Source organism: Haliotis rubra, unplaced genomic scaffold (assembly GCF_003918875.1).
Source record: "Haliotis rubra isolate DU_JTF1 unplaced genomic scaffold, ASM391887v1 Scf91, whole genome shotgun sequence".
Lineage (NCBI taxonomy): Eukaryota > Metazoa > Mollusca > Gastropoda > Lepetellida > Haliotidae > Haliotis > Haliotis rubra.
Window position 1 is genome coordinate 1,791,726 of NW_025767646.1, and position 23,355 is coordinate 1,815,080.

At 38.3% G+C, this 23,355-nt stretch overlaps 1 protein-coding gene and 1 long non-coding RNA gene across 14 annotated transcripts in view; both read right to left on the reverse strand.

Moving 5' to 3' along the window:
* LOC124264135 (dipeptidyl peptidase 4-like) overlaps window positions 1-23,355 on the reverse strand; it is a 541,860-nt gene that overhangs the window by 67,767 nt on the left and 450,738 nt on the right. The window lies entirely within an intron of this gene.
* Window positions 1,552-22,481, reverse strand: LOC124264138. Its single transcript, XR_006895066.1, has 3 exons — window positions 22,471-22,481; window positions 13,110-13,114; window positions 1,552-1,666 (listed from the first exon to the last, which is right to left on the reverse strand). It is a non-coding gene; the product is annotated as an uncharacterized LOC124264138 (long non-coding RNA).

The window sequence follows — 23,355 nt, forward strand, 5'->3', positions numbered from 1 at the left end:
ATGGCATTGCCTCTGAAGGCAGCATCTTATTACAACTAGTGATTGAGTGAGTTGGGTTTAACAGTGCTTTTAGCAATAATCAAGCGACATCACTGTGGAGGGCACCAGAGATAGGCTTCACATTGTACCTTTGTGGGGAATCGAACCGGGGTCTTTTGTGTGATGAGCCAACACTTAAACCACTAGGGTCCCACACTGCCCCGTATAGCAATGAAATTTCCCATCATGCATGACGATCACATGATACACATGTACACAGAAGCCAAAGTGTGTGTGTCTGGGGGGGGAACTCTCAACCACTTATGCAATTGAACTAAGCATGTTTAAAATTCCCCAAGACAGTATCTCAGTGAACAGACATTATCAACAGAGATATGGAGGTGAATTCCAGCATTTACTACACCTCTGCTCTATGCAGATCACACCTGGAAGCAAGGATGCCTTGGAGGGTGTAAGTCTAACTGCTAACCATGGGATGGTCAGGAAACATCAGGGTGGGCTTTGCAATGCCAAGGAGGTGCTGTTGGCCAATGGCATCACACAATGTTTAGCTTTTGATTCACAAATAGCAGAAAATATTGCTGGCCACGTAACGACGTTGAATGCCAGAGCTACAATCCTTGACCATGATCGATAATGGGCAGCTAGTCTGGTAGTCTGTCATACAGACCCTGAATTAAATGTATCCAAGAAAGCCCATGAAAGTCTAGAAAATGTGGCAAGTCTAGATTTCCACAGCTTCAGGAAGAAAGTCTCAGGGCTCCTTTTCATTATATTTTATTTTTTTTACTATGAGCTTTTTTTTCTGTAAAATATGTTCATTTCGGAGACTAGTTGTTTGTCTAGTAGTCTGTTAACACACATGACAACCAAACTGAATTCGCTATTGTGAATGGACATTTGACCGCATGTTGATGAAATTTTGTGTCCCGGTTGGTAGAATTCACTAGGTGTATCGGAAAAATGTCTGAGCTGCAAATGACAATATCAGACCACATCAAGCCAAGGTCTTCATAAATTATCTCCTGTGAGAAAGCATGCAGACATTTTACCACCTGTGAAGTCACCTGACATGTACCCAACAGAGCATCCAAGAGCGGAAGCATGAGAACCAACACCTGTGAAAGTGTCCCAGCTTGGGGTAGTCCTTCAGGAAGAATGGCCATCAGTATCAATGGCAACTATGTGCAGGTTAATGAACAGCACACTGTCAGGGTGTCATGCATGTAGCAACTTGGTGGACACACCAGATATTGATCTACATGCCTGGAATTAAGTTTATATACATTCATCATTACACCTTCACTACCATTTCATGAGTTTCTTGTCAGTAGGATAATTAGAACACCAGATGTTCTACTAGCCAGCTTCATAATCACCTTGTGACTTGATGTACACAAGGATTTACTGAATGATAAATATTGCAGCCTATGAACTTGGCAAACATGGACACTCAGAGTGAACAGTAAGAGTGAGTGAGTGAGTGACCTCTTGGCAATATTCCAGCAATATCACAGCGGGGTAAACTATAAGAACTGTCAGTCTCATGGGGTGAGTGAGTTGGGTTTTACGCAGCTTTTAGCAATATTCCAGCAATATCACGGTTGGGGACACTAGAAATAGGCTTCACACATTGTGCCCACCTGGAAAATTGAACACAGGCCTTCTGTGTGAACGCTTTAATCACTAGCCCTGGTTATGGGCTTGAATGATTAAACAAGAAGTAGGATTCACATGAAATTATCTGGCATTTAACATGGCACTCTGGTCTGCTTACACATGGTGTGTGCATGCGTTTGTTTGCATGCATGCATGCATGCTGCTTGTCCTAGTCCGGACTGACTGTGATATGGCAGTGGTAGCCAACTGAGACACCATGCTGCAGTTTAACATGGGTATTCCATTCAGACTCCAAGCTGACCAGTCCATGTTTTATTCCCTTAACGCTGAGTACCAGGCAAGGTAACAATAATACCACCTCTTTCCATCTTTTGGTTTGATGCAGCTCAGGATCAAACCATTTACCTTCCCCTCACATGGCAAACAGGACGAGTGAGTGAGAGAGTGAGTGAGTGAGTGAGAGAGTGAGAGAGAGAGAGAGAGAGAGAGAGAGAGAGTGAGAGAGAGAGAGAGTGAGAGAGAGAGTGAGTGAGTGAGTGAGTGAGTGAGTGAGAGATGTGCAAGTGCATGTGTGGAGATTATGTGCGTGGCTGCATGGTTATCTAATGAGTATGTCAGTCATGTCAGTGGATCAGTTCTTTGCTATATTTCACATAAATGTTGTCCAATTATTGTAAATTTGAAGTACATTATAATTCGAGATCTATGTCACTGACATTTGGATCTTTATCCAGTGTCATTTTACTTATTATTTCCCATTTGTAAAAAAAATACACTTTCATGAGGGTATCAAATTTCCAGTTAAGTGTCTAATACTAAATGTCCTGCACAAAATTATTTATCAAAAGATACCCATCTCCCTCCATCAGGTCAACTGCAGGCAGTGCTACAATGGGGAGTAATTGTTCTAATCACATTCAGACGGAAATGCTTTTGAAATATTTCTGACAGTTATAATGATGTAATGATGATAACGGGGAAAAAAATCCAAGTGTAAAATGAATCCATGGCATCTCATACTTGATGTGACAAAAAAGTTCACATTTTTTTTTAATTGTTAGAATGATTAAAATTAATGAGACAGAAAGTGACAGTGATGTTTCTTGATATGAACAGGCTTGATTGCAGGTGAAGAGGAGATAATGAAGTTCTTAATATCTCCTTGCATGGAAACAGATCCTGTCAATGTATGCCAGGACACAGAGAGAGGCTGTGTATTATATCCAGTGCTAGTATGAGTGAGTGAGTGAGTGGGGGAGATGGGTTTATTGCAGTTATATCATGGCCTCTCAGCATACTGTAAGAGGAAAGTCCAAAGTGATGCAGCTCTAAAACCTTTATACTTCATGAAAACCATTAGCACAGACATGGTGCTGACAAACCTAGAAACATAACCCAGAGGAAATGGGATTTGAACCCAGACCCATAAGTTTCTGGCATGCACAAGGGATGCATCTTTGAGGCCACTAAGTGTATGAAGAAAGCAACCAGTGATGCACCTTTGAAATGTTTATAAATCTCTTTTGGCGAACCCTTAAATAATGGTGTGGGTATTTAATACTGTGGATTATAGTTAGATAAAAACTGGTACAGTCATGATCAGCAGATCCTTAAATAATGAAGGGGCATAACTCTGCATTGCAAATTGCACCACTGTAGGCCACGGCATCTCAAATGTTGTGAAAAGAAAATACATTAAAGTGATAAAAATGTTGCTGTTTTCATTTGATACAATGATATAGGAACTTTGTCTATGTCTTCCAGATTTCAAATGCTCATGTAAATTACATTTTTGTGACATCATTTCAAAGATAAATTTCGACACCTAAATGGCTTTACTTATCCACAAAGATTATTTTTGTAACTTTTATCATGTCAATGATGACATTCGTAGATACACCAGTGAGGAGAGTGCCTATTTTAGACCATGCCGTGGTAGCATTAAACAAAGAACCTCAACTGGATGTAAACACTCTCAACCCATGCATTAAATACCACCACTGATCCTCATGAAGTCGGAGAATGTTCATGCATTTTCTTTAAAAGGTGTCTGTGTTTGACTCAAACTCTCTGCCATAACAACCTTTGGTGAGAACTCTTTGGAGACATCCCAACAAAGCAACAAAACAGCTGAGAAACCTTTAGAAGATGTCATGCACTTTGAAATACAGAAAATGGGGACTGTTTAATTTCTAGCAAATGAATCTCGTGTGATTCCACACTAGTCCAAAAAGCTTGATACAGATTTACTGCATTGCTACAATAATGAGTAAGAGAGTGAATTTGGTTTAACACAATATTCCAGCAATATATCGATGAGAAACACCAGAAATGGGCTTCACACATTGTACCCATGTGGGGAATCAAACCCGGGCCTTCTGCATGATGAGCGAATGCTTTAACCACTTGGCTACCCCACTGCCCCCTTGCTACAATAGTTGACAGAGAGCAATTGTGTAGCCATCTGATACAACCAATAAGATTGTGCTGTACATAGATCTACACATAATATGTCTATTTATAACTGTTGTCAATAATTTACCAACACATATTCCAACAGGTGTGGAAGGCAAAATAGAGAAAATGATATGAATGGATAATGTGCTTCATGAAACAGGGAAGCATGTCCTGGCCTATCGGCAGCACCTGCCTTACACACATATTGCATAAATAATGGGTGTACATGAAAAGGTTGTTCGTCTAATTATTATATTAGTCTGATGCCGAACAGTTCTTTTTGTTCATCAGCATCCTCTCAACTGATCTTAGAATTCATTTCAGGGGCGGATCCAAAGGGGGTGCGCACCCCCACTTTCCCCGAAAAAACAATTTTCCCAGAAATTTTCCCCTAACCTTTGACTTCAGCATTTCCCCTAACCTTTGGACTTCTCCAAACTGCTGGATCTGCCCCTGCAGTTGATCCGAACCTCGTTTCAGTAGGCCGGGACCCATGAAAATCCTGGTTGGAACTAGTCCTCTATGACCAATGTCTATCCTATACCTATGGGTTGAAATGAATTGGGCTTTATAAAAAATCGGCATTATTTCAGCCATATAATGAAAAGAACCACGTGGGTTGATTTGAGTTGGGCTTTACGGCACATCTGCATTATTTCAGTCATATAGTGACGAGACCAAGTCTGCATTTCGTAAGAAATGACCAATGGGATCGGGTAGTCATACTCGCTCACTTGGTCATTGTATGATAATTCCGTAATAAGTGTTCATGATGTCAATCACTAATTCAGGCTTGCCTATTTAAAGATGGACACTATATTGGTGAAATACTGCTAAGTGTGCCATTACACAACAAACAAACATTATGCCTATGGTAACTTATGTTTGGTCAGAACAAGGACATGAAATGCCAGTATAACAAGTTGTCATGCAAACAGTATCTCCACAAGCTGGTAAACTGTTTCTAACTGGTGTACACTTACAATGTACAAGGAGCAGGGGGGATTATCCAGCAAATCATCAATTATTCAGCTGCAACAGAAGAGACAGAAATGGCATGCCGCTAAGAGATGGAAAATCTATCCTGTTAATGTTCGGAACTTAATCTTAACTGTCACTGATATGTGCTACTATAGAAACCAGACAGAAATACTGGCACCAATTCCAGACACACAGGCTTTTCACTTTCTTGCACTTTAATCAATATGACGGCCTTGGAAGATTCGTTTTGTAGCTTTTTTGGGACAGAGTGTTGGAAAATCAATGCATATTACACTTTAACATGCAGGACAAGATTCTTTTGAGGGATAGGTGGAAGACACTATGCATGGTAAATATACTATGTTCTGGCAAGCAATCTTTTATATTTGTCTGCTAGATTTAGCTTTATGATTGACTATATTTAATTTACATCTTTGGTGACAGTTAACGTTGGTTCATGGGAACTCATGTAGGATAAAAAGTATTGGCCATAGCAAACAAAATGTTTAAGACAAAAAAATAACTTTGTTTTTATATGTTTCTTTGACAGTACAACAGCTCTTCTGTGTTTAGATAAGCTGACTGACTGAGTTTGGTTTTACGCCGCTTTTTGTTTAGATAAGAATAGATTATAATAATTCTTTTCCAAACCTTAAAAAACAAACATTTATTTTGCTTTTCTTGAAGAATTGATAAAAACTAGGGCAAATTGTCAATAAATTCATGTCATGAAAAACCTACACATGTTAGCAGCCGTTCCAACTGTGATGCATATTCATAGCACTAGAAAATCGTTTCAAGTGGCAAAAAAATACAGAGAGAAATGTGTTACGAGTTTTTTTCAGCATAAGCATAGCCTAGCAACCAATTGATTGAGCAAACAAAGGACCTGGATGATTCTCCATCTCATCGAACCAAGAAACTCTGGAGTTAGTCCTGTCAGAGTTACCTCCCCTTACACATGTCTATTTTCAAGGAAAATGAGCTGCAGTAGGTGAAGATACATAGACTTGGATCCTCAAGGAGAATCAGAACATGATTCTGAAATGAGTTAGTGATGTGGGGTGTGCACATGTAACATAAAAATCATGTGATCACTTGACATAATTAACTTGGGATAATGTACCTCATTTCAAATTTAGGAGTTGTTGGTGATCTGAACCCATTTCTATATCATATTGTTGCATTTAGAATTATTGTTTTTTGGTTACATGCTATTTTTAACCGTAAATCTGTGATATTCTATTTTTTAACTGCCCTTTGATGACATGTTTTTATACCATCTATGTTTCTGTTTCTATGTGGCTGAAATACTGCTGTCACTTTTTAACTCACTCATTCACTAGGAGCATCTTTTGAATTTCTCACAAAATCAGCATGTAAATGTAAATAAGAATGTCTTTATTATACCAAATCTTTTACAAGATTTCAGATCAAATATTTCTACATCAGAATGAATACAGATGCATTTAAAATTCATGTTATTTCTCAAGAAGAGTGAAATTGGAACTATAAAATTAAAGCTGCATACAATTTCTACATAACTGGATTAATGATTCAGAAGATATCAGATGAAAAGTGCTGCTACCGATTTTCTATCCAGCAAATCAGATTAAATCTTGAAATCAGAGCCAAGGAAATAATACAATTATTGACTCTGATGGTTTAAATTTTTAAATTTTTAACCCCCAAAAAACTGGAGGAACTTTGATTGAACAAGAAAGATTAAAATTCAATGAATTAATTTCCATCACAAAAATGTATTGCAATTCTTTATTCTCTCAGAAATAATATCCCCACTCTATTGAATTTGCCTACTGAGTTTTCAGACAGGCAATCTAATTTGGAAAATCTACTTGTGTTGCTATGGAAATGTCTTGCTCAAAGGGCGGCATAAAGTTTGTGACATGGTACACTGCAAGAGGATGCTTTGCATCATCCTTTCGCACAAGGGAAATGATGGGAAATATCACAACTCTTAAAGCATTACTGCACTTTCTGCATGCCTGTATCCAACATCCATGGGTTGTTGGTGATGTATGTTGTTGAGAAATGTTTACCTGATGTCTCTGAACCAATCACAAAAATACATATGGAAATGACACAATTACCCTGTGAAACATAATGCTTTGCTCATATTAAACAATTAATTTATTTAAAAATATATGAACATTATTTGTTAAGTATTGGCATATGAAATATACATTTTAATAAGGATTTGATGAAAATAACTTTAAATGAAAGAAACATCCATGAAGTTAATTAATGTTTCTCCAAAATGGTTAAACTGCTCTTTTGATATTTCCAGTTGCTGGGATTCGAGTGAGTGAATCACTCCACTTTTAGCAATATTAAAGTAATATCATGGCGGGTACAGCAGAAATGGGCTTCACAAATTGAACCCATGTGGGGAATCAAATGCTTTAACTACTAGGCCAGTCCACCACCCCTTCTGGGATTCAAGGGGCGGTGGGGTAGCCTAATGGTTAAAGCGTTGGCTCATCACACCGAAGACCCGGGTTCGAATCCCCACATGGGCACAATGTGTGAAGCCCATTTCTGGTGTCCCCCGCCGTGATGTTGCTGGAATATTACTAAAAGCGGCGTAAAACCAAACAGTCAGTCAGTCAGTCAGTCTGGGATTCAAACCCTTACCCATCACATGACTTCAACTCATTGCTGGTTTGACCAATGGAGCCTTCTGGACAGCTAGACAATATCAGTACCAGTCATTGAGCCATACTTTGGAGTGATATTAATCATGATTGTCGCTGTCTGTGGAAATATGTCCAGACACCAGAATTGGGCTTCACACATTGTACCCAATGTGGGGAATTGAACCCAGGTCTTCAGTGTGACAAGTGAATGCTTTAACCACTAGGCCACCCCACTGCCCCCTTGTATCAGGAACAAAATACCCATATGATGCGAAGTCCATGCAGCATATCCATTGTATATAAAAGGACTATTTTTTGCTTATGGAAATGTGTGCATAGATAATCATCAAGTTGAAGTAGCAGTATTTTACGGTGCAAAGATCACATTATAAATTGGATGCACCTTTTCCCCACAGTTTATGCTGGTTCTTCATCATTCACAATCAATAATTTCAATTCTATTTATTATTGCAACTTCAACGAAACTGGATAAATCCATCTGAATCAGCAGTGCTACCATTCATGTTTGTATTGATCTGAGGGCTTTAGAATAGGAAACAGGAGTTGCCTCCCTTGGGCTGGAATCTTCAACAGATCATCATCTACAATGTTAACGTATATTACAAATCGATCTAAAGTCTATGGTATTAGCACTTTAGTTAGCATTAAACTTGATCTTTTCATCTGACATTTAATACTTGCTTTCGCAAATGTGAACTGAGCATACGTATTTTTTTGTAAATTTCTTCACCTGTCTTCTTTGGTAAATAATTGACATCGCTGACATTTGGATGTCCTTGTTTTATGCATGTACGGCAAAAATGTGTATTCTGGAAGACGTGTGGAATCACATAAAGATTACTGCAGGTATTAAGTTACATACATGTACATATGTTGTGTGTGCTGTAGTTAAACAAGGATACCCCACTCAGCCAGATGGACTTGAAACATGGACTTGTCACTAGGAGATGATCAGTCATTGTTTGATTCTCTAATTGTCAAATTTAATTTAACATGTTTTATTATGTAGGCAGGGAATCAAAACCACTGACCTTCCATTCTCTGGGCATACATCTATCCAGTGAACAACAGAGTCTTTTCTGAATATATAATCTGCACAGTAAGTGAGTGAGTGAGTATGGTTTTATGCCACTTTTAGCAATATTCCAGCAATATCACAGCAGAAATGGCTTCACATATTGTACCCATGTGGGGAATCAAACCCGGGTCTTCAGCATGATGCGGACACGGACACTTTAACCTCCACAGGATGCAGGATGCTACCCAACCGGGTTAGAATGAACCTTCAGTAACCATGCTGTTGATCACTGGATGGTTGACACATGTCATTGGTCCAGATGTTGATTGGATTTACAGACTCGATTATTTACAGACCGCCGCCATATAGCTGGAATATTGCTGAGTGTGGCGTAAAACTCAACTCAACTCAACTCATTAAACATTCCCAATTATTCACACTCTACCTATCAATATCATAGTACCCAGTTTGGGTTTGCCATTTTGCTTGAAGGGAATCTACATGAACTTCATATTTTGACACTGCAAATGGTACATTGGATTCAGTAATATAAACAAAATTAATAACCCTTTCAATAACAGCTGTTGATGACTGGGAAAATGATATGTATTTCCTTTGAAGTCAGACTGGGTCATAAAATTTCCACTGAAAGACAAGGTAATTAAAGAAAACTATAAATCTCATAACAAATGAATAATATGTCCTCATTTCTGTAGTTGAAACTAATATGTCACTGCAGCTGTGTAAAATGAGCTGAAGGCTTTTATATGGAATAAAATATATCAAACTAATGAATGATGAGTGAGTGAGTGAGTGAGTGAGTTGGGTTTTACACCAGTTTTAGCAATATTCCAGCAATATCACAGTGGGGGGGACACCAGAAACAGGTTTCACACATTGTACCCATGTGGGGAATCGAACCCGGGTCCTCGGTCCTCTGCACTGGACACCATCTGTGGAGCCTGTGCTGCTAATAGTGATGACAGTAATGTCAGTGGAGTCACAAGTATTTGAGACATGGAGCCAGTGTCATTAGCAATGTAGCCAGAAGAACTATCTATACAGATATGAAGTCAGTGTCATCAGTAATCAGTGTCACCCTGTTATTGCAGGGTTTGAAGTAATGCCATTAGAACCATATATTACAAAATGGCTTGGTTAACAGGTGGATGACATCATATTCCAACTATGTACATCAAATCTCATGACATCAATCAAAGTATTGTCAAGATGACATTATTTAAAGATGGCTGTTCTATAGCTCTTCCTGGGTGCTGCATTGAACAACCAACAGAAAACAAACAGACAGATATGGAGCCGGTTCCAACAGCAATGTAGTCAAGACAACACCTATGGAACCAATAATGCCTTTGGAGCCTGGGTGGACATGTGGAACAAGACGGAATGGAGCCAGTGATGGTAGGAAGGCCACTGGAGACCAGCAACAGCTGTGAACCAATATTGGTACCAGATGGACATGGAGCCAGCATATTTTAACATGGTTAATTAGTGGTGTTCCGATTAATTGAAATAATCGAAGATTGGTCGCAGTGACCAAACGACAAAGCAATCGATCACATTTTCTCATAATCGAACATAAATGATTTTGGAACTACTGAAATACTTGACAATGGAACATATCTTAGAAGTTGTCAGGGCCTGGAAACATGTTTATTTCTTAGAAAACTCACTTCACTAACTGAAAAGTCATGACTGAATATTTCTCTAAGACTCCAGGAAGTTTATGTTCATGATATATTAGTCATCACTTTAAAGTAACAAGTTGCATCATGTTATACTTTTCTGCAGTAACAACCTGGATATGAAAATCTGAAAAATGACTCTAACCAATTTTTTTTCGATGATTGTTCGTTGGTAATGAAGCAATCATCAATTGTGAGATTTCAACCAATTCCCAACACTATGGTTAATACCTTACAGTGGTCTGTCTCACAGTCCTTAAACCACATTATTTTCCCTTCCTCCCATCCCTTCCTACAATGGTAAAGCACTTCATGAAGCATGTCTAAATTTTGTCAGGTTTATTTCCTGTCTCACTGGAGCTGCTCTTCAATTTAAATGTAATTATTTGTTTCTGTAAAACTTATATATATTCAAAGACTAAGCATTGGTCTAGGCTTCAGTTTATGAAACCTAGTCTGCCTCCCAGACTCTGGAAAATAAATGAAATGAGTCTAGAATGATATAACAAGTCTAATTGCCACAGCTCCAGAAATTAAGGAATATTCTGGTCTCTATTTAGATTTGTTTTGCAGATAAATATCTTCTTTGAGTGGCATTTTAGAAGTTGGCAAGTACAATATAGATAATCCATAAATTATCTTTTTTGATATTTTCAAATATGATAAACTTCATTTGTGGGACTAAATGTCAGTGTATATGGAGCAGTACATCACAGCGATTCAGCCATATTACTAACAGCCATGGAGCCATTGTCTGCGGAAGCATCAGTGGCACAAACATACAGCTCCTGCTGTCTGTTATGGAGCTGGTGACAATAGCTATTTGTGGACATGTTAAATATACAATCAAACTGTCTAGCCAAACGTAACCATTTATCATATATAGTGCAACAAGGTATAATCCCGGCAAGCATGAAGTTATGACCATCATTAAATTGGTCTCTAACACTGTGTCACTGTTGCGTAGTTATCGGCCACAGGAGAGTTATGGCGGTATCACACACGATAGCACCATACATCAAGCCTGAAAACAGCTCTAGGCCAAGCGTTAACTTCACCAGGGAATGCATAAAAGATACAGGTAATGGACATGTTGGATTAAGGATTTTTTTGCTGGAACATTGTGATCAGAATAAAAACAATCCCAGAATGCTTTAGACACAGATTTGTGGTGAAAAAGACTTTCAGTGTATCATTCAACACAGTCTTGAATGTTTACAGTGCTATCTGAGATAGTTCCTCAAATTGGGGTAAAAACATGGACTTAATGACTCCTGATGTATTTTTGCTTTAAAATCAGTTTTGATAAGATCTGACAACTTGAGCTCAAAATATGAACTTGTCATACTCTCAAATCACAGTGAGATGAGTACAGGGATTTATTGAACGTATTCTTGAATAGAAAACAATAATCTGTTCTCTAAATGCTGAAATAATTATTTTCATGTTTAACAAAAAGGAAACTATCTATTTAGAATGCTGAATGTTTTAGAACATAGTGCTCCTGTCCATACCATGCCATACAAGACATTGGCGGATCCAGAGGGTGGGTTCAGGGGGTTCAAAACCCCCCATTTGAAAATGACTTAAGACCACATTGAAGATTTTTTTGGCGTTGGCGGAGCCAATGGGGGGGTTTAGGGGGTTCGAACCCCCTGAACCACACACACACACACACACACACACACCTTTCAAAATTCCTGGATCCGCCTATGCAAGACCATACTTTACACAGAATGAATCGAAGGTATGTTTACCCCTAACCTATTGCACCGGTTAATAAGTATCACCATTAAGCCACAGACTGACTTGGTTGGCCCCTGTAATACTCATACTGACCTTATATAAAATATGCAATAGCGGACTGTCTTAACAGGGCTTAGTGATCTCAGTACATTGAGTGAAGCAAAGCAGACTAGGTGTATACAGTCTGGTCACAAGTCTTGTGTCCATGGTTACAGAATTTCCGTTGATGCAATGAGTACTATTTATTGGATTCAATAAACAGATAACAGTGTTTCCAACACCAATATTCTTTCTACATTACTCCTGCTTACAAATACAGTATGAAGAAAATACCAAATACTAGTCTCTTATACAAATCCTAAAATATAAGTGTAAATACATTCAAAGAAAGTGTACAATATTGTGGCTTCAGTAAAGTGAAATCCCCTGAGCTGCTTTTATCAAATATATAAACATAATTAACAAAAAGAAAACTTTAAACCAAATTTCAGAGACCTGATGTTTGTTTAGCCAATTACTTAATTCATGAATGAACCTTTATGAGATCTTGGCTGACACAAACATCAACAGAAAAACAACAAATTGTAAACTCTACCAGCACCTCTTTCATCTCAGACAGCTGATGTTTTTCCTCTTTTAAATGTTGTTATACATATAAAACACCTGGGCTCCTAAAACTCTTAAACAAAGTTTTAAACAAAATTTGAAACTGAGAGTAATGAACCATTTTCTGAGATTTATTGTGACATGTCTGAATGTAGGGTCTGTACTATTAGTAAGAAATCTGTGTTGTGTTTACCCTAGCCAGACCCAGACCATGCTTCTTGTGAACAGGTTAATTGCTTTAATCTGAATGTTTATCCATCGGTCTGGGTTACCATCAGTATAGCTGCTCATAAACAGAACAGCTCCTGAAGTGATAAGGCATTCACACCGACCAGTCTGCTTGATTCTTGTTAGAAACCACAGTATTTCTGCTGTGGATTGGGTCGTGGGAAGTTTCACTACAATATTTTAGCTTCAATGTGGTAGAGTGGTTAAGCGAGTTGGGGTTTATGTAGTCTCCCAGTCCCTGAACCACATTATTTTCCTGACTGATTAGCCCCACCCTGCAATGCCAAAGCACTAAATGAAGCAAGTCTAGATTTCCTCAGGTTCAGGATCTCACATCACACTGGTCTCCTTTTCAATTTAAATGGGTTTGTTTGTCACTATCAAAATCATATATATTCAAAGACTAACCGTTAGTCTAGGTTTAATGCTGCTAATAGCAATATATCATCATTATCATGGAGTGGGACACTGAGCTTTTCATGAGATTTGAGACTGCTCTAAACACTGTGCTACATAAACATTTGGGAGTGTTTTCACACACCATGTATTTCATGGTAATGACTATACTAAAATGAAGCATAAAACTTTATGTATGACAACATCTTGTTTATTGCATAGTTGTCAGCCATAAAGTTGAATACTACATTATTGATTCACCAACTTCTATGCCGATCAAAACGATGACTGTACTGTTCTACCCTAGCACTCCCATATTGGTACTGATCACAAAGATGAAGTGCAAGCAGACGGCACTCTGAAGTTGTTTTTTCCTCTTCATTCTGCCTTGTCCATAAACAGAAAAAGGCTAGTTCCCCTCCCGATCAATGTTTTGTACAGAAAGTGAGGTCAAGTCATTGAACATCTCATTCATGATTATTTCACCTACAAAGCAACATGTGTGCGTCTGCTCGTACAAGTCACCACATTTCTCGGTTAGTAACTGTTACATGTCATCTTCGAAAGTCTTCTGACACACCATAGGGATAGTTCAGTTTAGAAAATACGAATGTTATTTAGTCATCAAAACAGATTTTATCACCTTTACTGTCTAATGTTTGGGCTATCTGACTCACAAATACCTGGTTTCATCACTGTGATCCAATCATTTATACTATTCACACTTTGCTACGGATCCTATGTTTCAGTTTGTCATTGTCGTTCCATGATTTGCAAAATGGCTGATTGGTGCCATGAAAACCATTTTTATGGTTACTCATGTATCAAGTGCATAAGGTTAGGTTAAAGTGACTGTTTGCCTAAAGAGGGGTTACCATATTATTATTTATCCAGTTTTAAATGGATACAATTTCAAATTATGAATCTACGTTTAAGTAAAGTGGTGAATTTTTGTGATCCTTAGCAAAGTGTGAGTAGTATATAATATTCACTGGATTTTTCACCTTTTATACCCAATGGAATGACCAGAAAATTGACAGCAGTTATTGTACAAAGCATGAGTAACAACTGTTCATGTAAATAAGAAAAAACAAAGATAAAATCAGTATGCATCGACTAAAAGTACTCTGCAAAAATCCCCAATAAATATTCATGGTTACATGTATTGTACAAGTGGTAATGGATCCTTCTTCAAAAACACAAATCAATCATCCTCTTCCGTTAATATATATGCTAAAAGTCTCATAACTCATCACTCCCTTAACAGAATTTGTTTCAAGGATCTAAAAACAGAAATTTTACGTTCAAAGATGTATAAAACAAAACTAAAGTATCCTTTCAAAATAGGTGCAAATTGGCCAGTTTATTGCACAGCAATATTTGTGTGCCTCAAATTGGGTTATACTTTCATGGATCAATTTATCCTGGCTATTAGCCACAATAGATGAGGTCTAAACTCTGGTTTCCGGACTTATTGGACTGGGAGATTGGGGCTTGTTGTAAAGTACAGAGCTGATGGTAACACAGGAAGTACACGGGCACAGCCTAGTTAGGTATGTTTGTAATGGCCTGGAACAACGGAGAGGGAGAGTAGTACTGATAGCACGATAGGACTACATCCTTACGAGGTTCACTAGAAAGCAGCATCAGGGTTGTAAGATTACATCCAACATGTCCGAGCTGGTCTTGTCGCTTCATCGGTATTCATGTCTTACTCCACTGAATCGAAGGTTTGAATGCATGAATAGTATGGAGTGCTAGCGTCTGTTCCAAGTCGCTACCACAGTGACAACTGGTTATACAAATGATTCAAAATGGAGAATGTGTGGCACCTTGTTGTGTAGACAGCCCAAGACAACTTTGTGGTTGTGTGAATGATGTTTCAGCATGATTTATCAATGATCTCAGTTTGGTCCAGGTAAACCAGTGGTTCATCACCTTTTATTTGTGGTTTGATTGTTGTTTAACGCTGCACTCAGCAATATTCCAGCTATATGGCAGCATTCTGTAAATAAGTCTGAACCAGACCATCCAGTGATCAACAGCATGAGCATTGATCTACAGAATTAGAATACAATGACGTGTCAACCAAGTCAGCGAGCCTGACCACCCGGTCCCATTAGTCACCTCTTACAACAAGCATGGGTTACTGAAGGCCAATTCTAACCCATATCTTAATGGGTTTCATCATCTTTGAAATGACACAAACCTGGGTTATTGCACACAAATCAGTCAGTTGAGACTTCTTCACCACAGGGGCAGTGGGGTAGCCTAGTGGTCAAAGTGGTCGCTCTTCACGCTGAAGACCCAGGTTCAATTCCCCACATGGGTACAATGTGTGAAACACATTTCTGGTGTCCCCCGCCATGATATTGCTGGAATATTGCTAAAAGTGGTGTAAAACTTAACTCACTCACTTACTCACTCCTCACCACACACACACCACCAATCTGTTGTCCTTAATGCAGATGACCAAATTGTCTTATTGAAGAGAGAAGATGGTTAGCATGGATTGTGTTATGCAAGGCACTGCAGAACTTTACAGATACATCAATCACTAACTTAACAGATGAGCATACAGGTTCAACAAATTATGGCAGTTTCAAATACTGTAAACCAAAAATGGACAAAAAGATCCCCATTACGAATACAAACAAAAATAAATGCAATTTTTGAAACGCAATTACATTCCACCATGCTATGCTATTACAAAATGAGGTTTCAATGCTGTGACTTCTTACATTTCTAACCACAATAACTCTACCTTCACTATTTTGCTGAACCTATTCTCATTCACTTGAGTAATAAGGAATATGCAGCCTGTCATAAAATTTGAATTTATTCGGTGTTCAGCTACTTTTTCAGTTTAACTTTCAGTGAAATCTTGAAAATGTTAAAGTCTGCAGGGTAAAATCGAACACATTAAAACAGATAAGCATTCCGCTTGATGTTTCGTTGCCAAGACTTTAAGAGTCCCATACTCATCTCATTCAATAAAATTTTCAGCTCTTTTTTCAATAACAATACAGAGACTTATTAGACAATTCAGTCTTCTATATTTTGTGGGAAAAAATATTATTGCTGTTCCACAAATGGGGCAATGAAATGAACATCTGATAAGAGTTGAGTTTTTCCATTTTGTTTGCTCCAAGGGCAAGTTTTGGTGTTTGTTTCACAAATAACCTCCTGTTAAAAAGTTCCATCTAGCAGCAAGGAGATAAGAGGATTACTTTTCCTCTTTATCTGGAAACTTTCTTCCATTAATCACTGGTGGCAAGGGATGTGGGAGTATAGACCACTATTTCAAATGGACATAGATCAAGCACTGTATGTTTTTCCAACTGTGGGTATTTTGGTACGTTGTTAAGTTGTAATGGTCAAGTTGTGAGAAACTCAAGATGCATCATTCTTGTCTTATATCTTGTGCAAGGGAACTTTTCAATTCTTTTCTATTTAACAACCATTTAGAAATTAATACCAGGCATTGATTAAAATATATCCAAGAATTAACAGAGTGAGTGAGTGAGTTGAGTTTTATGCCACTTTGAATCATATTTCAGGGATGAGGTGAGGTGAGGTGAATTTGGATTTAACGTCGTGCTTGAGAATATTTCGTTCATATGACGACGTGCATGCGTGTGTATGTGTATGTGCGGCTGCTTGTACTAGCCCAGACTGAAGCTGGTTTTATAGTGCTAGCCCACTGAGATACCATGCCGCAGTGAAGCATGAATACCCCACTCAGACACATTATACTGACTCCGAGCCAACCAGTCCTTGATGTACCCATTAACGCCGAGAGCCAGGCAGGGACCAACAAGTACCATATTTTAACGTCTTTTGGTATGACGCGGTCAGGGATCGAACCCGCGACCTTCCGCTCTCCGGGCGGACGCTCTAACCACTACACCACGGAGACGGTCATTTCAGGGATGACATGCTAGCTAAATATAAGAAGACCGCCCACAATGACACAGGATACACATATGTGTATGGTGATGTGGTCATCAAGGAAAATCTTAGGTTTGGATCCTTGCAAATCTAAGGGTGATAACTGTGGTGCCTTTGAGCACGGACCAATCACATACACAAAATGACTTCTATACGGCTACTCAGCAAGGGTCCATCAACATAATGGCATATTGATTTAATTGTCAATTGCATGGGTTTAGTCTCACAGTCCCTGAACCACATTATTTCTTATTCCGCCCAACCCTTTCTGCAATACAGAAGCTCTAGATCCATCTTGTCAAGATCCTTTTCAATTTAAACAGAGTTTTTGTTTGAATCAGAGTTATATATATTCAGAGACTAAGTGTTAGTCAAGCATGGTTTTCTTATGTGAGAATGATGAAATCTGACATGACAGCCTGTTTGTTGCCATCCTACCCTCGCTCACAACTAAATGATATATGCTCCAAAAAGCCTCCAAAAACAACTTTGCTCACAACTAAATGATATATACTTTAAAAAGCCTCCAATAACAACAAGATATATCGACTGTGGATCTTAAAAGTTGAACACATGCCAAGTAGGCGCCAAATGTGTAGTGTTAAGCTGAAGGGTCTCGACCAAGGCTGATGAACCAATAGATCAATGTCAGGAACATCGGCACAACAAGATAAAGCAGTGTGACTCACTCGCAATGTTTTCCCCCTACAATTTCAATGAAAAATGACAAGAAAAAAAATAAATGTATCAAAGTTCTAAAAAATGTTTCCATCATATCTCAAACAAATTTAGATTAACTGACATGAGAGAAATCCATCACAGACAATAAATAAAATGCAGAATGAATAGCTTCATAAAAAGCAACAATTTCAAAACTTTGCAGTAATTTAGTACAAAAACAGATTCAAAGGCAAAATCATTCATGTCAAATCAGTGAGGAAAGTCATTATTATTCAACTTGGCCATTCATCCTCTTAACTGACTGACTGAGTTTAGAGCTTTTAGCAATATTCCAGCAATAAAGCTGGGGACACCAGAAATTATTGTGCCCAATCGAACCCGGTCTTCTAGCCAACGCTTTTAACCACTAGGCTACCCCACCGCCCCTCATCCTCTTAAAATGAATGGGATGGTTTGTAGCTATTCTGTTCCTTCTTCAATGCATTATTGCTGGACCGCCAATACAAGACTGCATATACTGATGAATGATTATATAATTTATTAAATCCTTATACGGAGAGTGATTTGGGTTTTACACCACTTGTAGCAATATTCCAGCAATATCACAGCTGGTGACACCAGAAATGGGCTTCACACATTGTACCCATGTGGGGAATCGAACCCGGGCCTTCGGCGTCATGAGCAAACATGTTAACCACTGGGCTACCCCACCGACCCTTATACCGAGAGCAGGAAAAGTCTAAAGAGGTCAAGTAGGTCATGGTTCTTCTAGTAACCATTTTCTAATCTCAAATCACACTACAGCATTTTCATTATAACATGGCACTCAGAGAACATTGGTTCTTAAAACACATGCCTAAACAGTATCACTCATTCACTGTATACTGTGGTATTCTGGAAAACTGGTTTCATCAGAGAAAGTTGATTCAAGATGAAAAAAAAGTAATTTTGAAATATAGATTTTCACACCACACAGTAACAGAACATTTCAATTGGTTTTGAAACAGAAGATCAAAACCATGTACATAAAAGCTACAACAGTCAATATTTTATCTATTACATTTCACTTCAAGGCCAGCTGTGTCATGATAAACTAATTACTTCTATGTGAGTTTTGATGTCTATGGTATACATATTTATATATTTCTTTTTCCTTTTTATTCTGTGACATCTGTGGCAGTTAAGTTGTTTGACGTAACCAGAAAACTGAAATGACTTTCATCCTTCGAGAGAACACTCTCTAGAACGGAAGGAAGATGGTAAAGTTCAAACAAGGAATATATTCTCTAGATAATTTGTGGCTATTTTACTAGACAAGCTCAATAGGGAGAAAAATAATTGGTCATTTTTCAAAATGGCTGACAGTCAACCTCAGCACCATATGAATGGTCAGCCGAAATTTATGACAATCTTCAGACCACACGGCAGACAAATCAATGAGTGGAATGGTCTGAGACCAGTGCCATTAATCTCATGAATTCAGACTTGGTATCCCGGAGGTTGATTTAACAAATATGATGGACACTGCCCTCTCCTTCTTGGTAAACACTGCCTACTTCGATCAGAGTAAGGACTTTTGCCTCACTTAGTCTAATAAGCTTTGGTTAATGTCGTTCAGTTAACCCAAGGCGATGTGAGAAGCCCAACACCTGGCTGGACTAGTTCATCCAAACAAATACATCCTCAAATGGAAATATGGTGCTGAAGCTTGACATGGGCTGATGAAGAAGGGCAAATTAATTGGAGATTACTGACATTTCTGGAAAAATATATTTCATACTGGTAACATTTGTGTAATCTCTGGGCTTCAAAGGATGTGATGAAAAATCAATATTTGCTCAAGTTAATCTTTAAATTTCATTTATAATTATGGATCCATAGCTCTTCTTCGGTTCGAAATTGAAGTTTTAATGCTTTGTGTGCAATCAGGCCTCAATATAACAGATAGAGAACAGGTTCTATTAGTGTGTCCGAAAGGGTTTTCATCTTTAGAATATGATTAATCTTCTTATTTTGGACATTTATGAAAAATAACCAGTTACAATTTTGATTTTAACAATGATAAATTATTTTTTGCAATAATAATGATTTTGTGAATGTGTCAAAAATTTCTGATTTTGTTTTTAGACAAAACATTAAATTACCTATAATAGACTTAGATTTATAAAAGAAAGTAAGGTTTAATGCCAAGATGTTGAGAGAGAATAAATGCATCCACGAAGTACCTGGCGACAACAGTCTGGAACTATTACAGTTTCTGACATTAATTAATTAAAGATGATGATTGAAATCACAACATGTTTGTAACATGTAATCACTCTCAACTGAGTGACTGAGAATTAAACTTTGTTCTCACCAAACTTATCAAACATTCCTTCAATCAATAAAGTACTGCATGATTGAGTGAGTGAGTGAGTTTAGTTTTACGCCACACTCAACAATATTCGAGCTATATGGCGGCAGTCTGTAAGTAATTGAGTCTAGACCAGACAATCCCGTGACCAACAGCATGAGCATCAATCTACACAATTGGGATACGATGACATGTGTCAACCAAGTCAGCGAGCCTGACCACCCAATCCTGTTAGTCGCCTCTTACGACAAGCATGGGTTGCTGAAGATCAATTCTAACCCGGATCTTCACAGGTCCCTACAACAGTAGTGGACAGTAAGTCTGGTCCATACAATTCAGTGATTGATGTAATGAGCCACTATCCAAATTGTATGGTTAAACATGATCACCCAAATCAGTATGGTAGACCATAATCCACCCAAAGGTTCAATCTTTTGCCCATTTCTGGTATCCCATGCTGTGATATTGCTGGAATATAGCTATTAGCAGCGTAAAACCATACTTACTCACTCACTTACTCACTTTTGAAGGGGACCTGCTCTAATATAAAGCAACATCCTGATTTGGTTTTGTCTAGTGTGAAAAACATCAAAAGCAGACATAAAATATTTTTATCTATATAATACACACATTCTAGAAACAGCTCAACAACCTCAGACATGACCTCATCGTCCTCCTTCAGGAAACATGTTATGTTCACACAGGATTGTCAAATGTCTCAACAAATAATCCAATGTGGGCTCTCCTACCCTAGTTAGGCAAACCGTCTAGACTCCCTAAGCCCCTATTGTCATGTTAAGAGAACCTAATCATATTTCTGGAAGATCCTCCCCAAACAAGATCTACTCTATATTCTGAAACCTTCCATCATGACTTCATCCTGAGAAATCCGATCTATATAAAAAGCACTCACACTATGACAGGTTAAGAAGTTTGTGTTGGAGTTCCTTCTTCATTCAAACATACATAAGTTGCCAGACCTTGTATAAGACACATACCTATCAATGGGTAGTCGTCAATCAATTGTTGAACAGTCAAAGGAACCATCCCAAAAAACGATCTTAGCGCTAAGTCAATATTTTAGTACATCATCAATGATTGTCTTGACACTAAGATCACTTTGTGAAATGGTGTTGCTGGTATAAAATCAGCATTTGAGTTTCCATGTCCTTAAATTAACAGTCCTTAAGAGACATGCTTGGTGATACATAGCGGCTTAATCTCAGTAAAGTGTTAAGAACCATTACAGTGTTCCAGGGAACTGTTGGTTTACAAGCACTCTGTTATTCCACATTGAAGTGGCTTCACATGTGTTTGAGCCAACCAGAAACAGAAGTTGATAAAAGTTTTCAAGTACATGTGTGTAAAATGAATGAGCGAGTTTAGTTTTACGTTGCTTTAACAATATTCCAGCAAGATCATGGAGGAAGACACCAGAAATGGGCTTGACACATTGTACCCATGTGGGGAATCGAACCCAGGTCGTCGGTGTAACGAGTGAATGCTTTAACCACTAGGCTACCCCTCCGCCCCTCAAGTATAAATCATGTTTATGTGATTTGTACAATAACAATATCTGTTCATACGTTTGGGATGGGAAACCAAAATAACTACACTTTTTCAGGGAGGATCTTAAGATAGTAAGTGGTTGAGGGGCACAGTTAGAATACCAATACCTCAGGCTTGACCTGTGAGCACTGACTAAAGGGGATTGGGTGGTTACAATTTCTGACAGGTCACTGTGTGTCACTGCAGTTTGCTAGGCCCGATTTACGTACAGGTTACAGGTCACCTTGTTATACATATAATTTTCAAGCTGTTCACTGATTTACATGAGAGAATTTTTGCTTATTTCCTGTGGTAGCAAGTTCGATGATAAACATTTATCCATGAACTACCAATTTGCAGAAACAACAAGTTTCATATGACATCAAGTAAATGAATTAAAACAGAAACAATTATTTATTAATGTATATGCTGTTAAAGTCACTCATGTTACAGTGACACAACATGCTCTGATTAACCTGAGAGTGCACACATGTTGACAGTAACTAACAATCGACTTACAGTAACATACAGCGGACTCAGGCGGTAATAGTCAATATGTTACAATGTGCCATCTAAAAATAGACTGACTGACTGACTGAGTTTTGGTTTTACGCCGCTTTTAGCAATATTCCAGCAACATCACGGCGGGGGACACCAGAAATGGGCTTCACACATTGTGCCCATGTGGGGATTCGAACCCGGGTCTTCGGCGTCACGAGCGAACGCTTTAACCACTAGGCTACCCCACCGCCCCCTCTAAAAATAGAAAAATACAATGGTATACAAATATTCCTTTAAAATGCATTTCACATTAAATTTAATGTATGAGCTGGACATTTAGTAAACAGTTCTTGCAGCTGAAGTAACCGACTAGATCTACCATGATGGGTCGAGCAATGACATTCAGACATTGGTGCTATTATAGTTGACGTTTGACATTTAAAAGGAGTGTATTTACCTCAAGTGACCCACCAGCCATACAGCAACTAACTTCAACTACACTCCTACATCTACGGAGGACCAATCAATATATAGGCCAGTCAATGGATCACTTCTCTACATGCACTTCAAAGCTCTTCAGTGATGGACAGATCCTATTGCAATCAAAACAAGAACTTATACCGAGCACTTATGGGTTATTCATAATATATTCAACTTTCATCTTTTCTTTTGACAGCTGTTTCAAACAGCTTGGAGACAAGCTGACAATGGGGGCTATTTGACAGCACACGTTCATATTGAATGTGATGTTTGTTGTATATGTGGGATAATATATACTGATATCAAACCAGTTGACGGAAAGTAGGTATTATGATTGGGGATAAATGTCTGTCTTGGGAGCTGCCGCTACAAATGAATCTCTGACTCGTCTAATTTATATGATTTCTA